The 17,382-nt window shown below is 39.0% G+C and overlaps 1 long non-coding RNA gene across 1 annotated transcript; it reads right to left on the bottom strand.

The window, feature by feature from the left end:
• Positions 1-14,008: 14,008 nt before the first annotated feature.
• Positions 14,009-14,767, bottom strand: LOC122997240. Its single transcript, XR_006407186.1, has 3 exons — positions 14,649-14,767; positions 14,503-14,542; positions 14,009-14,357 (listed from the first exon to the last, which is right to left on the bottom strand). It is a non-coding gene; the product is annotated as an uncharacterized LOC122997240 (long non-coding RNA).
• Positions 14,768-17,382: the final 2,615 nt, after the last annotated feature.

Below are 17,382 nucleotides of genomic sequence, written 5' to 3' on the forward strand. Positions count from 1 at the left end.
TTTTATCCACATATCAATCAGGCTTTAGAAAAAAACATAGCACCATCACAGCTGCACTGAAGGTTGTAAATGACATTGCCGTTGCACTTGACAAGTCACTCTTTATTGATCTGTCCAAAGCTTTCAACATAGTTGCCTTTGTTGCTTTCAACCATGTTCTTAGGCAAGCAATCCCTTGGTTCTCATATGACCTTGGAAATAGGTCTCAGTGTATTAGATATTATGGTGTATGTTCTGATATTGTATCCATCTACAAGGGTGTACCACAGGGCTCTGTATTAGGTCCACTTTTATTCACAATCTATATAAATAATCTTATGCTGATGACACGGTTATATACTGCTGTGTCGGCATGTGCATAGATAGACCTCAAAGGGGGCTTGAGCACCTGCACGTTTGGCCTCCAAGAGAGAAAGAGCTCCTTTTCGGGGGTGTTTTTTTTAAAATAAATAAACAAATTCCTCTTATTCCTGCTACATCCAGCATGACACAACAATATACTCAGTACCTCATCTTATTTCTGAGTGTAGCTGACAGAGAATTTATATTAGTATATGTTAGTGTTAATAGTTTACTGTGAAGTAAAGTGGTGAAGTGTGCTGACGGAGCTCAGTAGCATGGAACTGACGTTCGGGAGGACTATTATTATCATTGCACATCCCTTCCAAAGCGCATATGGACATAATATGTTTCTCCAAGTTGTATAAGTCATCCCCACAGGTTACAAGATAACGGAAATATAATACACTTAAGAAATACGACAAAATTAAAAATGTTTTCCTTCCTTCTGTAACAAGCAGCCAATGAGATGCATTCAATGTTAGCTACGTCAATCTGAGCGTCAAACTGATCTGCATTAACTATAGTCAGCAGTGATGTTGTTATTGTGTTATTAATGTCAGATATTAATGTAACGCCTAATGTATACATATTTCCTTTTTTGTATTTTATGTTATGTTTGTTCAACAGGTGAATATGTGTATAAGAAGAACCTAAACCAAGATATTTTTGTGCCTAAACGTAACCGTAACCATAACGTTGTCACATCAAAACATGTTTTTATTTTTCAACAGTGATTTGTATTGAAACTTCAACTTGACTAATGGTAGGAAGGGGAATTAAATAGAGGACTGTATAATATAGGCAATGTTGAATCCTGTAGCCCAAGTCCAAGAGGCAGCTGTAGAGGAAATGAGAGACTGTCGGAAAGGAAATGCAACCAAAACGGCACAGAAATAAAGAGATACGGAGAAGTCACAAGTAAGAGTGAGGGAGTGAGAGAGAAAGAGCGAGTCAGTGTATCTATGGCAGAGGGGGGAGAGAGAGAGAAAATGCTGTGTAACGCTATCTTCACTGGACAGGCAGTTTTCGATAATATTGTGTATCAAAATGCTCCGCTATTCTCTATTCTTTGGATTAAAAGCAATCAGTAAACTTCTCTTTCTCTCACTTGTTTCCAAATGATCTATTTACTGAGGCTCAGAAACCATATTTTATGTTGTTTGAAACATATTTATTTGTGTAAATTAACTATAGCTTTACACAGGGCATTTTGTTGATAAGTGGCAGTGGTATAAGTTGGATAACACCCTCCAAGTTTGTATGCTCCATGATTGTAGTGGATTCTCAGAGGCTAAGAACCACCTGGGGTGAAGACTCGCTTACAACGATGCAATTTGTTTCTCCAGATATCACAGCATCTGCAAAGTGTTTGCATCAAAAAAAAAAACAAAAAAAAAAAAACAGCAAAATGAACACATAAGGAAACAAAGGGCCAACACTCTTATCTGTGATTCAATGTTTGCTCCACTAAACACATATTCTACCATTAAAACTGATGGCAACTCTAGCCAGATCTATTGAAAGTCTGCACCCGTTTTAAACCAAGAAGTCTCTCTGATCAAAGATTGGCTTCAACTTTGCAGCCATGTCTTAACGGTAGCTTGGGAGCTAGTTAGTGATCCCTTTTGTTTTCTCTCGTTCTTTATTCTCATACATGTTTCTTTGAAGAAAAATTTCCAGACAGTACAGATACACTGGTTACTATTGTTTAGCAAGGCCAATACCCCTGAGGGCCTTTTTACACTGTGATTATGGGTTGCTCAGTACTCGCATCATGTACTCACTTCACTGCTATTTTGCCCATGATCACAGTCAACAACAACCTCTGGGGTAATTTAATTGAGTCAGAAAAAATATACATTACGTCAATGCTACTGCTTTTTTCTATAAAAATCTTAATCCTAAAAAAACACAGAAAACAGTGTTTCAAAATGTGATTTCCACCACTTTTGTGGTGTGAAAATATGATTTCCACCAGGAAAAATTAATGAGTCCAACGCTTTGATCCAAGACACCCTCTGGAGACATAAATATTGATCTAAAAGGTTAATTTCCCTCTTAAAGTTAACATATGTACACACAGATGACATGCCCAAACCTTATTAGATTTTAGACAGTTTTAGAAGTCTGAAGAACACTTGAAACCAAGTCCACATGTCCCCAATATGTGATGCATTAGCACATGCCATTATAAATCCAACTGTTTTCGCCTTATATAGAACATACATGTTATTCCAATGGCCTTGGACACTTCACTCTCAGTGTAAAATGAAGAAGTCTCTTCCAAACTCAGAAACAGATAGATCCAAGACTCTGATGTATGATACCTTCAGGCAGTTAAATTTAAATGCTAATGCCTTTAGTACAGAGCCAGCACACTACAATCTTAACTGTCAAACCAGCTGACTACTGACTGCAATCCCCACTATAAGGAAATCAGAGGGGTGAAGTGAAGTTGTATTTTTCAGGCAGTTTTAGAGGTGGAGGTGGTGGAAGTCTAATGACCACAAAGGAGAGCATGTGAACAGAGAATTGCTTGCATTTGAGAATCAGCTGAGAAATCCACGGAAAACAAAGTGAACAAGACACGCCGTCACTCTGCAATTATCAGCGAGGTACCTTTGAGCAAGGTATGTCCCTAGCTGAGCAAGCCAAGTCCCCAGCAGTTCTGGAGATGCTCAGTGGCCAACAATTGGACAACAAGCAACCCTCAGGCCTGACACTGAGTATGAACATGTACAACTCTAGCTGCCCTGCAACCACAATCTGAAGAATTACAGGATGTTCTCAGTCAACTTTCCTGAATAAATAGTAACACAATCAAACAATATTTATGTAGCTAGCCTCCAAGTGCCACCATAGCCATTTAGCATCATGCTTTGCCATGCTTTTTTAGTGAAATATGACAGCTGAGATAATGTGGAAATGTTCTTAATTATTCATCACTCGTTACACATTGCAAAAGTAATCATGTTACTCATTATCTGATAGAAGAAGTGATAACATCCAGGAGTTGGAATCACACGTGTTGGCGTTGTGGCTGCCCGCCAGAAATGCTGTCAGAAACATGGTCTTAAATTGACTTTCATCCGGTTTTAAGCCACATTTTTATGATACGTTTTTCAGATCTTGGTTGTTTTTAACTGTATCTTTTAACCGGACGATGGATTTTAGTCATCAGACATTTGGATTTTGAGTTATCAGAGTGGCAGCAGCTGAGTGAAACCGTACATTTACTGGAGCCTGATCTTAGCAGCGGGCCTATACTAAATGAACTTTATTTTCTTTATGTACTTACTAATTAGTAGTAGTAATTAGTTACATTACTTTTCCAGCTCCATGAAAAGATCCTGCACCCATACATGTCATCTGTATTTAACATATTATGCTTTGACCAACAGCCAACTTACATTGGGAACCATTTAGCGACTGACAATCAACAGCTGACTTAGCCTCAGTAACTTAGCATGCAGCCCCCTAGAGGTCCTGTCCTCACACCTTCCACTATGCAAACATTAGTGGGCTAAAAAGGCAAAACTAGCAAATAAAACTTGGAGATTCCAGAAAGCATAAAACTTATCTTTTCTCTTCTTTTGCCTAAGGCTGGCTGCCTCCAGCTCCTGCACCAAGCTAACACAACAGAGTCTCCGCTGAACACATGGCGATGAAACCGACTAATGTTGATGTCATAATTGATCAGTTATGTTATCGTGTAGTGCTTCACTAACACTGGTCATGATTTGTAGAACTGAACAACTAGAAAAGAAGAATTGTCCATGTGGACCACACATAAAAAATGCTGTTTAAAAGCTTCAGGGTTAAGAATAGTTTATGTTAACAAGGTAAATGCACGAATCAAGAAACACCCAACCTCTACTTATTCATGAATATGGTAAAGTCACTTTTCATCCATGTCCCTCATTCTGCTTTGGAGCAGTTAGAATGTCAGTTTTGCAGACTCTGTGGGACACTTGAGCTTGAAAGAAGCATTATTTTTTCCCAACAATGTATAACTGTTGCTGTATTTTCAATCTGTTGCATTGCCACCTGCTTTAAGGTCTGATGGAGTTGAGAAAAGACAGTAAGACGAGACAGCGACTAACCCTAGAAGGATGCTATACTTTTCTGATTGGCATGAGTGGCACATGGAACAAATACGGAAAGACAGGCAGTCAGGATCTGTGGACTTTTCTGACTGTCTTAGTCCTCGTCGGCTTCTCACCGCCTCTCCCTGACTTTCTCTTGCTGTCTCTGTTTCTCACATTTTCAAAGAAAATTCTATGTAACCAGGGTGTAGAGGAGTACAGACACTGTCCTTTAAAATTTGTGTCTCTGCCATCTCTGTCTCTTTCCCAGCCTTGGAAAGACATTTTCTGTCTTTACCTTCCCCCTGTTTTCTTGTAGGATATCTCAGTCTCAGATAATTTTAGACCCATGGCATATTGTATAGATACTGCTCTTAAACACACATTACAATTCATCAGTTCATTTGTTTTCTATGCAACATTACACTGCTGGTCCTCTATGTAAATTATCACATTAAGCCCTTCACTCTGACATTTCAGTGCAAATGCAGCGAGAACACACACACACACACACAGAGGGAGAGACGATTTACCATTTTCACTCTGTTATAGAGAGGTAAAGGGTCATTACACTGTTTTAAAATGCAACAAAAGGTATTGTTCAGCCACTGGGGGTAGGTGTGCAAACTCGACAGGATGCCTAGTAATCAAAAAACAGTTCTTGATGGTTATGTATGAGTGTGTGTGTGTGAATCTAAATTCACAAAGCAAGTTCAGTGTGTACTCATTCCAAACATATTTTGCATTTAGATGGATATTGTGAGCTTATTGCAGTTCTTCCCGTTGATAATTTCTGATGCACTTGATTGCTGTCACTCTCTCTTAAGAAGAAATGAGAGGAGGAGAAGAAATTGGGAGAGAAGAGGCAGCAAAGGGGATAAAGAAGGTACAGAGAGGAAGGGAGAGGAGAGGCAAGTAAAGAAGCAATAGAAGAAGAGAAGCTGAGAAAGGACGGCGGTGGATAGGAAAGGAAGATGGATTACAGGAGAGAAGCAGAGAGAAGAGGAGAATTTTCTGTTGGTGTCGAGTAGGTGGCTCCTGTTAAAAATGTGGGTTGCCTACTAATGACTGCATATGTGTGTGTGTGTGTGTGTGTGTTTGATGTGTACCTGAGGCAATGCTAAGTAAGTTAGGGGAGTTACTTCTGCCGCTGCTGCACATCATTTACAGTACCGCACGCACAGGCACACACTTACAAACACATGTTGGTAATCCTGACTTGTGTTTAATCGTTGCGGTTCATTATGTCTGTATAAATATTTCTACATTAAGCTGTTGACTGAGCACCACCTTTTAATGTTGGTTTGCCTCTAGCGCTATACTTTTTCTTTGTAAACCAGCCTGTGTACATCTAATACAGCTTTGTGTGTGATGTGTGTGTATATATTTGTGCATGTCTGTCATACAAGGTAAGTTGTTTACAAAGAGCAACTGAGACAAATTATGTTTACACTATGCAATTAATATTATTTCAAAATGTATTTAGAATTTAGGATGGGTTATGAACAAGATTACAGTTGCTGTGTGTGTGTGTGTTTGTGTGCATTCAAGAAAACATTGAAACATTACAGGGGAAATAATGGACAGCTTTACAGGTGAGGGGCTTTCCTACTTTTTAAAGGCTTTAAATGGTTGTGAATCACTAATTTATATTGAGAAGGGGGACCTGGTTTGTCAAAATAAGGATATGACTCAGTAACTCACTTATCATTCACAACATTGTTGGACTCAAGATGGACAGTTTTCAAAAACGGATCAAAATCAATGCAGTAGAACCAGAGATAACCACGGATTCTCCTTCCATATCAAAACCTGGCGCCTACGCAACTCGACTGCTGACAGTTTGGTTAGAGTTGCGGGTGTGTTATGCTAGTAGCGGCTAATGTAGCCTTGAACCGCTAGCCTCAAACAAAGTTGAAGGGCGGCCTACAGAAGTCTGATAACCTCACTTCTTTCTAACTCCACACCCCAAGATTTATTTATTTTTTTCATTTTCACACTTCTCCTTCTCCTTCTAGACCCAAAGAGGCTAGATACAACTGTTTTTCACATATGCAGTTGTACTCTCCAAGACCTTCAAAAAGACTTTGATGCATCTAATCGTGAAAATTATTCATAAAAAAAAGTTCTCCTTTAAGGTTAGAAAAACCATCTAGCTATATGACGTTTACACTGTTTCACCATTGCATCAAATGGAAATATTCCAGATAACTTGTGCATCATCTTATGCACATTTGCTCTCACGATATGGCCTGACATACAGAGTTTGAAACCTGAGTTTTAAAATATCAGTAGTGTGCCATAAAAAAAAATCAATAATAATCAAATCAACTGTCCGTTAATTCTCAAATTTATAGTTTTCCTGGCTGGTAAAGTTTAACACTGGAACTATGTTCACCCCAGCTAAAGTTAACTTAGTCTTGAGCTAACTGTTGCAGAAAGAGAGGAAGGGAAATTATCTTGGGTCTAGCTCTGTCTCTGAATGGAGATCACCTTGAGCCATGAATGTTCATCCTGCAACACACTTAAAAAAATACCCCAGGCATCCAGTCAGAATTGTACATACATCCCCCTGATAAGAAGACACCCATCTGAAAAGGTCCCACATGGCTGTTAACATGTATGAAAACAGCACTCTTATCTAGCTTCTAGTCCTATAGGACTGCTAATGCATGGCTGAAGGTCACTGCTGCTATTAGGAGGTTGTAGTCATACTGAGCTAGCTTTTATCTCATTTGATAAGGATGAGAGTGTGCACTTGCGCACACTTGACCGCGTGGACATAAATGCATCTTGGACAGCGCAAGTACACACACACATGCACACACACACAGCTAAAAACACACAGACTTTCTGCAATAATAGCATGCTTTATTCATATGCTCTTTAACATGTATGAAGAGGAATGCACAGCAGGGGGAGTGGGGAGTGGAAGGGGGGGAGAGAAAGGAAGGCAGAGAGCTAAACAAAAAATATATAAAAAAGCAATGTGAAGAAGAGTAGGGGGGGAGAGAAAAGAGGTGAGTGGGAGGAAAGGATAGGAAAATGAGAGTAGTGTACGAGAGGAGACGAGGAGTGGGCAGGAGAGGAGAGAGAAGCAAGAGAGGGGTTGAAGCTGCAGTGGTAATGGTGCTGCATTGGAGAGGGAGAAAGGGTGAGTGTGTATGTGTGTGTGTGTGTGTGTGTGTGTTTGTTAAAACCACTTGTGAAGGTGTGATTCTGGCTCTTATCTGGGTTTTACTCATTTATGTCTGTTTGCACAAATAGTAACTGTCGAGCATGACAATACAAGATCTCTGTCACATACACTTATACCCTCGCACACCGTTCAACAAGGTGAGAAGTATGATCGAGGCCTGTGCTTATCTACATTCATATTTCAAGAAGGGTTGCTACAGTGGCAGGCGCTGTATGAGAAAAAATACTCTGTGTGCACGTCTGTTAACTACACAGCCAAGTCAGGTGGAGCAGTTCCACAGAAAACAGTGTTTGCGTTAATGCTGTCCACACTCAATCCTGTCACAACTAATGAAAATGAAGACTTCTAATAAGTGCTGTGTATCGATACATTGTCATAAATGGTAAATCCTCTTTGGATCTTCTGTTGAAATCCTGGTTTTAATGGAACTATAAGAAATATTTCATGATTTTACCTTTTGTTATCCTCAGTTTCTTTTAATAAATTCCAGTGTTCCATTTAATAAGTTTCCTGATTCTTTCTTGTCACTCTAGTCCTCTAACTTCTATTTCTACGTTTCCCTCGCCATTATCTGTTGCCTCCTAAACACTTAGACTCTTTGTAACAGCAGGTGTTCATTTCTAGGCAAAAAATAGTCCTTGATCTCAGCAGGACTAAAATGAATAAGAAAAGGCAACATTTTTAGAGGAAAACGTATGTGTGCTTACTTCAGCAGAGATTAGATTTTTGGCAGCATTACAAAGGTAGTTGTATAGGAGTAACAGGAGAACCACTTAAATGAATTGAAGGAGAATTTAAAGCAGTTAAAGCATTATTGCAGCAGTTGTACTTGAGGGCAATAACATTAGGGTTGTTGACCGTGTTAGCATCACAAGGCTAACACACAAAAAAATAAAATAAAACTAAGGAAACAAACAGAAGAACAGAAGTTAATCAATGTTGCCTCACAGACAGGAAGGATCCTGAACCAGCCTTGACAAATGTTAACTTTCAGATCCCCCCAGTGCACCCATGCTCAAGTCCAACTCAAATCCAAAGTATAACAACACAGCTCAAGGGTGGAGGAGTATTTCTGGTGGTAAAGCCTACCTACAGCTAGCCAGGAGGCTCTTATGTTCAGCTCCCGTCTCCCTTCCCACACAGAAACTAAAGGATCAAAAAAGTGAAACAAGAAGCAACAAAGTAATTACAGATGACTTACCTAAAAGGACATAATGAGAAGCTGTATTCAAGTGTGAGTCCCCAGCAGCCAAAGTACAAAGACTTGGTTTATCTACTGTGATGGTGCAACAAAACATTCCAGTTTTACATTACACTGAGTAATATGATGTATAGGTTGGGTAGATTATGATTTACCTGCAAAAAATAAAGAAGAGAAGCCAGATATTTCATAATGACTGGTACACAGGGTTTGGTTAGGATATACTGTAGGGATTTTTGCAGGTAGACTAATGCAGCAGTCGGTAATTATCAACAAGTTGATACCTTATAACATAATCTACAGGTAACTACTGCCAGAGGTGCAATGTCACTTGGTAAGTTTTATTCAAGTACTGTATTTAAGTACAATTCTGAGGCACTGAACCCTACTGATGAATTTCCATTTTGTGATTTTACACTTAGGACTACATGTCAAAGGGAATGTTTTTTAGTCCTCAGCATTTACCTTTATATGAAACTACCCAGCAGGTTGTAGGTAAACAGTTTGATCATTTATCCCTCTGAAAAGGAATCACATAGGTATCAAAAGCTAAATGAGTCCTTTAGCTTTTGGTATTTGTTTTTACTTTAGTTAATGTTTGAATTCAGTGTACAATGGACAAACCATGAAGAAAAGATGTCTACCATCAACTGTAATGGATTCACATTTAAGTATGATGTATTAAAAGTCATTTGCATGAGTATAAATGAAATATTATCTGAGCTTGAGTGTTTTTTTTTACTATAATAATTGATATTGTGCTCATTACTTTCAATAATAAGGAAAGTCAGAGAGCTGAGAGTCCAAATTGCTGTATATAATATACAGTATCACTGAAAATTGCTAATCACACTAGTCAATGAAATATATAATATCTCTAGGATATCTCCCTCTAGCATAGAGTTATTTAACAAATTGTATTACCCATGATCATATATGCTTATTACAATGTTGTTAGAAGGACTGTGTTACAGCTGTGAAGAGGACGCTGATATTTTGAAACTTAATTCCATCACAGGCCTCCTGATGGTTTTCACCACTGGATATCGCAGCAATCAGCTGATTTGTGCAATCACCCTGCGGTGTAGACAGGTCACATAGATTGGAAACAGCTTGTGGATCCTAGAAAAAGTCCAGATTATTTTCAAGGTTGGTGGGATGAAATGAAATCCTTTTTCTAATCCAGCTAGTTTAACTCATAAATTGACTTGGCAGATGACCTTTACTGGCGTTAGCTTAAATGTTTCTGAAAGAATGGCGTCTTTGCATCACACACACTACAGGTTTTCATAAAATACTTTCATCTGACATGTGAAAAGTTGGCATTATTTTCTTCGTGATGAGTTAAGTTCTCATAGAAAGTAAACTTCTTTGAAAATGCTGAAATGCAAATTCACAGAATCATGCACACAGAAAAAAAAAAAACCTTTTACAGTCCTCGCAGCCCACACTTCCTTTACAAAACAAGTAATATAGTTAAAGGACCATATAGCGATTGCTCAGACAGTATGTGCACAAAATGCATGGAGAGATATTCTCACACAATAAACCCTTAACCAGACACTCTTTTTTTTTATAAACACACACCCACACACACACACATGCAAAGACACACACCAATACAGTATTTCAGAACTCACAATAAACACAGACAGCCACAGTACCTTAATATCCTGCGACTAACAGGGACGTGAGCACATACACAAACATCTGCACCACTTCATATGCCACATTGCTTTTATCAATACCCATACAAAAACACAGCCCACACAAGCACTCAAGGATCATAGAAAAGCTAATTATATAGCCTCTTCTAAATGGCCCTGTGTGGAACAGCAACAGTATGAAGCCACACTAAAGCTAAATGAAAACATCCTAGCTAACTAAACAAAGAGGCATAACAGTAACAGGAAACGACAAATCCCAGAACTAAATAACTCAGCGGTTTCCATCAGGGAAGCCCTGACATGATTTATCCTGCTTTTTAGTACAAGGCAGAGTCAGATGTGGTCACTTCCATCTTTTAATTGTAAGTAAAAGACTGTTTACTGACAAGAATGAGTAACCATAAACTCAGACACCACAGAGAGTCCATCTGTCTGTGGTGTTGTTACAATTTCTGTTACACATTTTAGCAGCAAGATGAGTAATACCAAAGGGACAATTGTCTTTGTCCGATGAATACCATGGATTTAAAAAATGTCAGCAGCATATTAAGGTTTTAAATCATTGAAACTGAACTTAAAGCTACAGTATGTAAGTTTTCTCTCTCTTTTTTTTTTTCTTTGTTGTTGTTGTTGTTGGAATATGCTCCAAAGTATATCTTGATGTGGGGAGGTGTTGTCATAGGCTACTGTGACCAGGCTCATTAAACAGCCTTGCCCTTCTAACCGATAAGAAGGGGCCAAAATCGGGGGTGGGAGCTCACGGCTGTAAATCAATACATGAACGCACTTCGGGCCTCTTGTAAGGAGGCTCCAAGCTAGCATTAGCTGCGGGAAGATGTTGCTATGGTTTACTCACAGGCTAGCAAGCTCCCAATACCTGCAATCTAAGAGTCTTCATAAATGAAATGCTACAAGTATGACATTAAAACACTGAAACATATCAACAAACATAGCTTCTCATGAGGTTTACAGCATTACATTTAATAATTTATACATCCTGTACTGTTTGAAACAGTAAAAGTTTTAATTTGTGTTTTATTTGTCAAACATGCTTCATCTCAGCACAGTTTGCAACAAGGCTCCTTCACCTCATAGTCGATCGTATGAAACATGCAAAGATACACTGCAAATGGAAATGAAGTATTGTAAAACTTTTTTCTTTTTTTTCTAACTTCTTGTCTGAGTTTCCCAGAATGTCTGTGACTCCCTCCCACACTCAGACACACACATTCTTGTTAAAAAAAAAAAAAAAAAAAAAAATGTGTGTATGCAAACACATAATGACTCCAGAGGTACAAGAGCTCTCACACACACTTTGCTCTCCCCTCCATAAGTGTGTGGGAGGGAAAACCTTTTAGTAATACTACTCCTTGTCAAGAGGCAGCACTCTGATAATGGTGTGTGTGTGTGTGTGTGTGTGTGAGTTTATGTGTGTGTGTGAGGATACCTTTTTATTCATGTGATTAGATGCAGCAGCTGTCAGTGTGTTTGTGGGAAAAATAAAAGCTCAGTATTTATGAGATGCATGTGATATGTTTTCGTGTGTTTGAGATGTGTTTTTTTGTGTGTTTGTTGTGTATGTGTGTGTGTGTGAGAGAGAGAGAGTGGGAGGGGGGGGGGCACATCTGCCCTTGCTTTAATTGAAGCTTGTGCGCTGTCAGCATTGGTCAAGTGGTCCTCTCAGCTAAATGACTTAGCTGGCTTGAGCAGCAGCAGCATAGCATGCATAACTATCACTCTATTAGCCCCATATAAACACAATGATTACTATAATAGAGACGGAGTGAGGGGGAGGCAGAGAGATGATCGAGATTGAAAGGAGAAGTGGAGAGAGAGATGCGGGAAGAAATAGAGTGGCATGAAACAGGATCTACAAAGGGTATACGGTAGATCATCATACATACCTCTACCTCATCTATTATTTTAAAACATCAGGGAACCTTGTCGTACATCATCACTTACACATTATGATCATTTTATACATGATGATGTTGAGGACATCTTGGGGCTTCTGGGGACTATTTACCACAATCTTCACCAGCAGTGTTATTGTGGATTTGAAGGTGAAACTATAGCAGCCCCAGCTGTCACAGAGACAGATAATAACAGCAGTCTGATCTGCTGATGTTTTATGGATGGATAAGTATGTACAGTATCACTTGGACAAAATGTAGGTAATATATTTTCTTCATCTCTATTTTCACTTCATACCACACCCAAATAAGCTAGAATTTGTTTGCTAAAATTTCCATAGTTTTACAGTTCTGTGCCTTGATTCACTGCACCTTGAATGAATGTGCATCCATTTGCATCTTCTCACCGACTTCCTATGCAATCGTGCTATCTCTACGTCTAAGTGCTTTATCAGGTGTTCAATGATCTTGTTGCTTTAAACTTGATACTGATCCTTCGATCCTTGTGAGATTCGACAGGGGACGTGTAAGTTGTTTGGAAGGACTGTTGCTTGTCCTACTCAAGAGTTCACCATTGATGAAAGAATCTCCCCGGTCCTTTGTTTGGACAACAGATCAAAATGCCTCTTGGGCCTCTTGGACGGTTAGTACAGATCTTATTAGAAGAGGTTTGCAAGAATTGCTGTGCATCTTTACTATTGTAAACTGCAGAGCTGCAGAGTCAGGGCGTCATCCTCTGTAAGTTCATCATCATTTTGTCAATTTATAGATTGTAATTATAAAAATATCAATTATATCAATGTTAGGACAGCAGGCCAGAACTCAAAACTGCAACCATAGCAACAATTAAATACATTAATATCTTTCATTTTCTTCATTAAAATGAGTTTATACTTAAGATATATAAGGAAAATGGGACATGTGAGCTGTTGATGTGGTCTGCAGGTCTGACTCCACTGACAGGATGACCTCTTGTCTTGTTTTCATGTAAACCAGCGATATGAGAGAGCCACATAACACAAATAAGAATTTGGGAACATGTAACACCACAGACAATGATGGATACACGTCCTCTACAAGCAGCCAGAAGCTGTCCGTTAAGCCGTTAGCTGAGTATCTTCTGTTGTTCGGCTCAGATTCAGTCGTCTCCGTGTTGAGAGCTGAGATGTTTCCGCATTTCTTTGAGCTCTGTTTACTGTCTCAATTTTTTTCCCGTCACTGCTCTAATGCTTAATTTTTTTTCTGACTGCTGAGCGCCTGCAAAACTCATGAGCCGGAAAGCATGTTGTGTTATTATGACAACCAGCAACTGTAAGTTGTCTTGTCAGCTGTGACTACCTGCATACGACACAGAGTTTTTAACACAGTGATTTTGATATTTATTGTTTATTTATTGTTTTGTTATGTTCAAAAACGTAACATAAAATGTAGTTAATATAAATGTTGCTGATTTTTTTAATGTTTTGAAACATTATTAAACACGCACAATACATGAACGATGATGATTAATCTTACGGCGCTCCTGTTCAGTCCTTACGGCACCCACTCTGGGAAGCACGGACATAGATGTTTCAAACGCCTCAAAGAGAGACAGACAGAACGTGAGAGCGGCTGGATTTCACAGTAACTGGCTGGAAATGATGCTACGAACAGCACGCTTTCTATGCTAAATGAGCTGGAGTAGCAGCGATGCAGCCTGAATAGATATTAGTCTATTAGTGGTATGGAAATGCATGGATTACCATGACACTCCCTTTTCAGCCACTGAAAGGCTGGAAGAGGCAGAATAAATGTAGAATTTTGCTTAATATATATCCTCAATGAGTTGATATTACTCACCTGTCCATGCGGTTGTTGTCCGTGTCTCTGGACGTAGTATTTCCTGTCCAAGTTTATCCATCAGTTCCCTGCTCTTATTGTTTTTAGTCCGAAGAAGCTGTACATTTATATCTGTGCAAAAACGTATAATGAATATATGTGCATGTGGCCAAAAACATACAGACACATGAAGACTCACTGGCTGAACTAAAACGTACAAAATACAGAGTTTATCTTGTTTAATTTGTAGAATATTCAGATGAGTGTATGCTTTTACCTGAAACTAGTTCTTGCACCTGCTTATGCACAACTTCAATCTGCAAGATAGTAGATATGAGTAACTGTATGACATTGAAATGAATATTTACTGTTTGGAAATATGCTACAACGTTTTGTAGTGAATTTAAAAGGGAGATAATGTACATTTCAAGGTTTATATTCCGAGTCTCTGGTGGAATATCTTTGCAAGATTTAAAGCCTCTTTAAAGCCCTCCTGCCAACGAGCCCACTCTGTTCTGATCGACCAGCTCCCAGAAGCTGCCCCTCAGCAAACGTCTGGCGGTTCCAGAGGCTACATAAACAAAGAACAGTAGAAGGATTTCACTTCTTTTTCTTGTTCTTTAATGAAAATGGAAGCTTCTCAAATATATCCATAGATATTCAAGCCTGAATCCGATCTGAAATAATGCAAGTGGACGACGTGAACAACCCATGGAACAACCGTGGCAACAAAGGCTACGGGACCGACGGACATTTGAGGGCATGAACAATCTGATGTCATCACGAGGAGGATGTAGAGGTAACGTTGTAAATAAAGCGTTCAGAGCAGGCTCAAGCCCCAGCTTTTAACTTGCAGGGAGGATTTTACATATGTTTGCCTCAACTTTTGGACCTTTGGCTACGTTTAACATCTGACATTTTAACAACATAAAAATAACAGAAAATCACAAAAAGCATGATATGTCTCCTTTAAGTTTCTAGCAGTGACACAAAACAACCAGAATGATTTAATTTGTAGAAGGCCATATCAAAGAAATGTAACTTTTTTTGTGATTTATGAATATCAATATGAGAAGTTATCCTTATTTCAACATATACAATACAGTGTATTTATGAATAATTGTTATCTGACCAATTCCAGACAAGGCTAAAATGATCAGTTAACTCAGTGAAAATAAAAAAAGCTTGTTATGATAATGTCTTTTTGTTAAAATCCAAGTTATCCAAGAAAGAGATGGAGGAAATTAGGGAGAAACAGAGGAATTAATTTGAACTGAGTGTTTAATAAAAACATACAGAAAAAAGGTTAATCTGACTGATCTGCTGAAGTTTTATCATTGGCGTACAACGTGAACACACCAATAAATGCACAGGCCTGGATATTAACATAAATATCCTCTTAGCTAAAACACAGGATTTGAAGTAATTCCCTAGATTATCGTACTTATCCCATCTTAATCTTCAAGTAGGAGTTTTAGGCGCTTTCTACTTTTATGAGAAGAACAGTGTGTTTGTGGGGAGACGTGGTGGCATCACCCTGAGGGTGCTTACAGACACACACACACACACACATACACACATTTCCCCGTCTCCATGAGTCCCTTTATCTCTCTATGTCACCACCAGCCTCACGAACACAAAGAGTTTTGATGTTTTGCAGCAGTTTGCATGGTACAGTGACATTCTGTAGGTCTTAGGGGTTGAAGAAGTGTGGTTATCAGGAGCAACTATTTAATTTTGCTATTAGACATTCAACTGGAAAAAGAGGAGCAATCAGGGAAATCACTGTAATGAATGATTGGAGGGAAAAGCCTCAGATTTTTTTTTTTGGTGGAGAGGGTTTTAAGGATCATTTGGTTTGGGCAACATGTGCTGTATACAGTTAATGAGGCAAGAGCCACAACTTGAGGTGATTTCAGATTGTTTAGCCATGCACAGTTATACCAGGCGGCCAGGGGGTGGAAGGATGATTGGTCCATCTTGTGTAAGATTTGTTGATGGATCAGTCTCTCTTTAGATTCTTTACATCTTTATTTTATTTCTATTCATGCCAGCTTCCTTTGCATAGTACCTTTCATAGAAGTTATTGCAATTCAAAATGATTTACAGATAAGCTAATAATATGTAAAAAGTAAAAGAATTTGGGACTAATGCACACAAGTAATAAAATTATATATATATATAAAAAAATAAGACCAAGAAAATAGACACAATAAGTGGAAGGCAATGGCAAATAAAAGAGATAAGAGGGAATAAGAGACTGAGCCTCGAATTTTTAATGTTGAGGAAAGTAAATTGTAAATTCTGGGATAACTGTGGGTCATCTCATATTGTTAAATAGGTGCTACAGTGAAAATTCAAAGAAAAAAAGCACAATTGGCAGGTAGGGAGGATTGTTGTGAAAAGCAAAGCGGGTCTGGCAGTTAAGCTTTGAACTCGTAAGTGGAGGCCAGGAGAGGTTAGCGTAGCATGATCTCTGGTCCCTTCTCCTCCTGAACTTCACTTATCGTAACCGAATTCAAAGGAAAAGTTGTTAAAAGCACCACAAGAGAGCCCCCTTTCCGTAACAAAAGCTTTTAAAACTCAATTTTGAGAGCGAAGAATATGTTTCACACTCTCCTTCCGTCTCTCCCGGCTGTCTCTACAGCCGGGCGTAAGTGGTCGATGCTAACAGGAAGCCGACCTGTGCTGTATCCAGCTCTGTGACCGAGCTGTGGTCTGCACAGATTGGAAAATCAATTACCAATCACACACCAAAGTCCCTGGGAAAAACACATACTCACACACACACACAAACATACAAAGCAAAAAACAATGATTCCATCTCACACACACACACACACACCATCCTGGCCTTGTCCGCACATATACACACACTGGTGCACAAACAGAATGGATCTACTTTGCACACATACACACAACATCCCAGCCTTGTACACACACACTGATCAAACACAATGGTTCCACCTCACACACACAGTACACAGAGGTTGCACCTCAGGATGCTCTGATGTGCCAATAATCAACAACGTGTGTCCTTGTGTACGGGATGTGTGTGTGTGTGTGTGTGTGTGTGTGTATGGGTGTGTATGTGATTAGATGAGGGGAGATGTGGTGTCGTCTCCAAGCATAAAGATATGGAGATGTATGCAGACTT

This window comes from Thunnus albacares, chromosome 14, assembly GCF_914725855.1.
Source record: "Thunnus albacares chromosome 14, fThuAlb1.1, whole genome shotgun sequence".
NCBI classification, from domain to species: Eukaryota; Metazoa; Chordata; class Actinopteri; order Scombriformes; family Scombridae; genus Thunnus; species Thunnus albacares.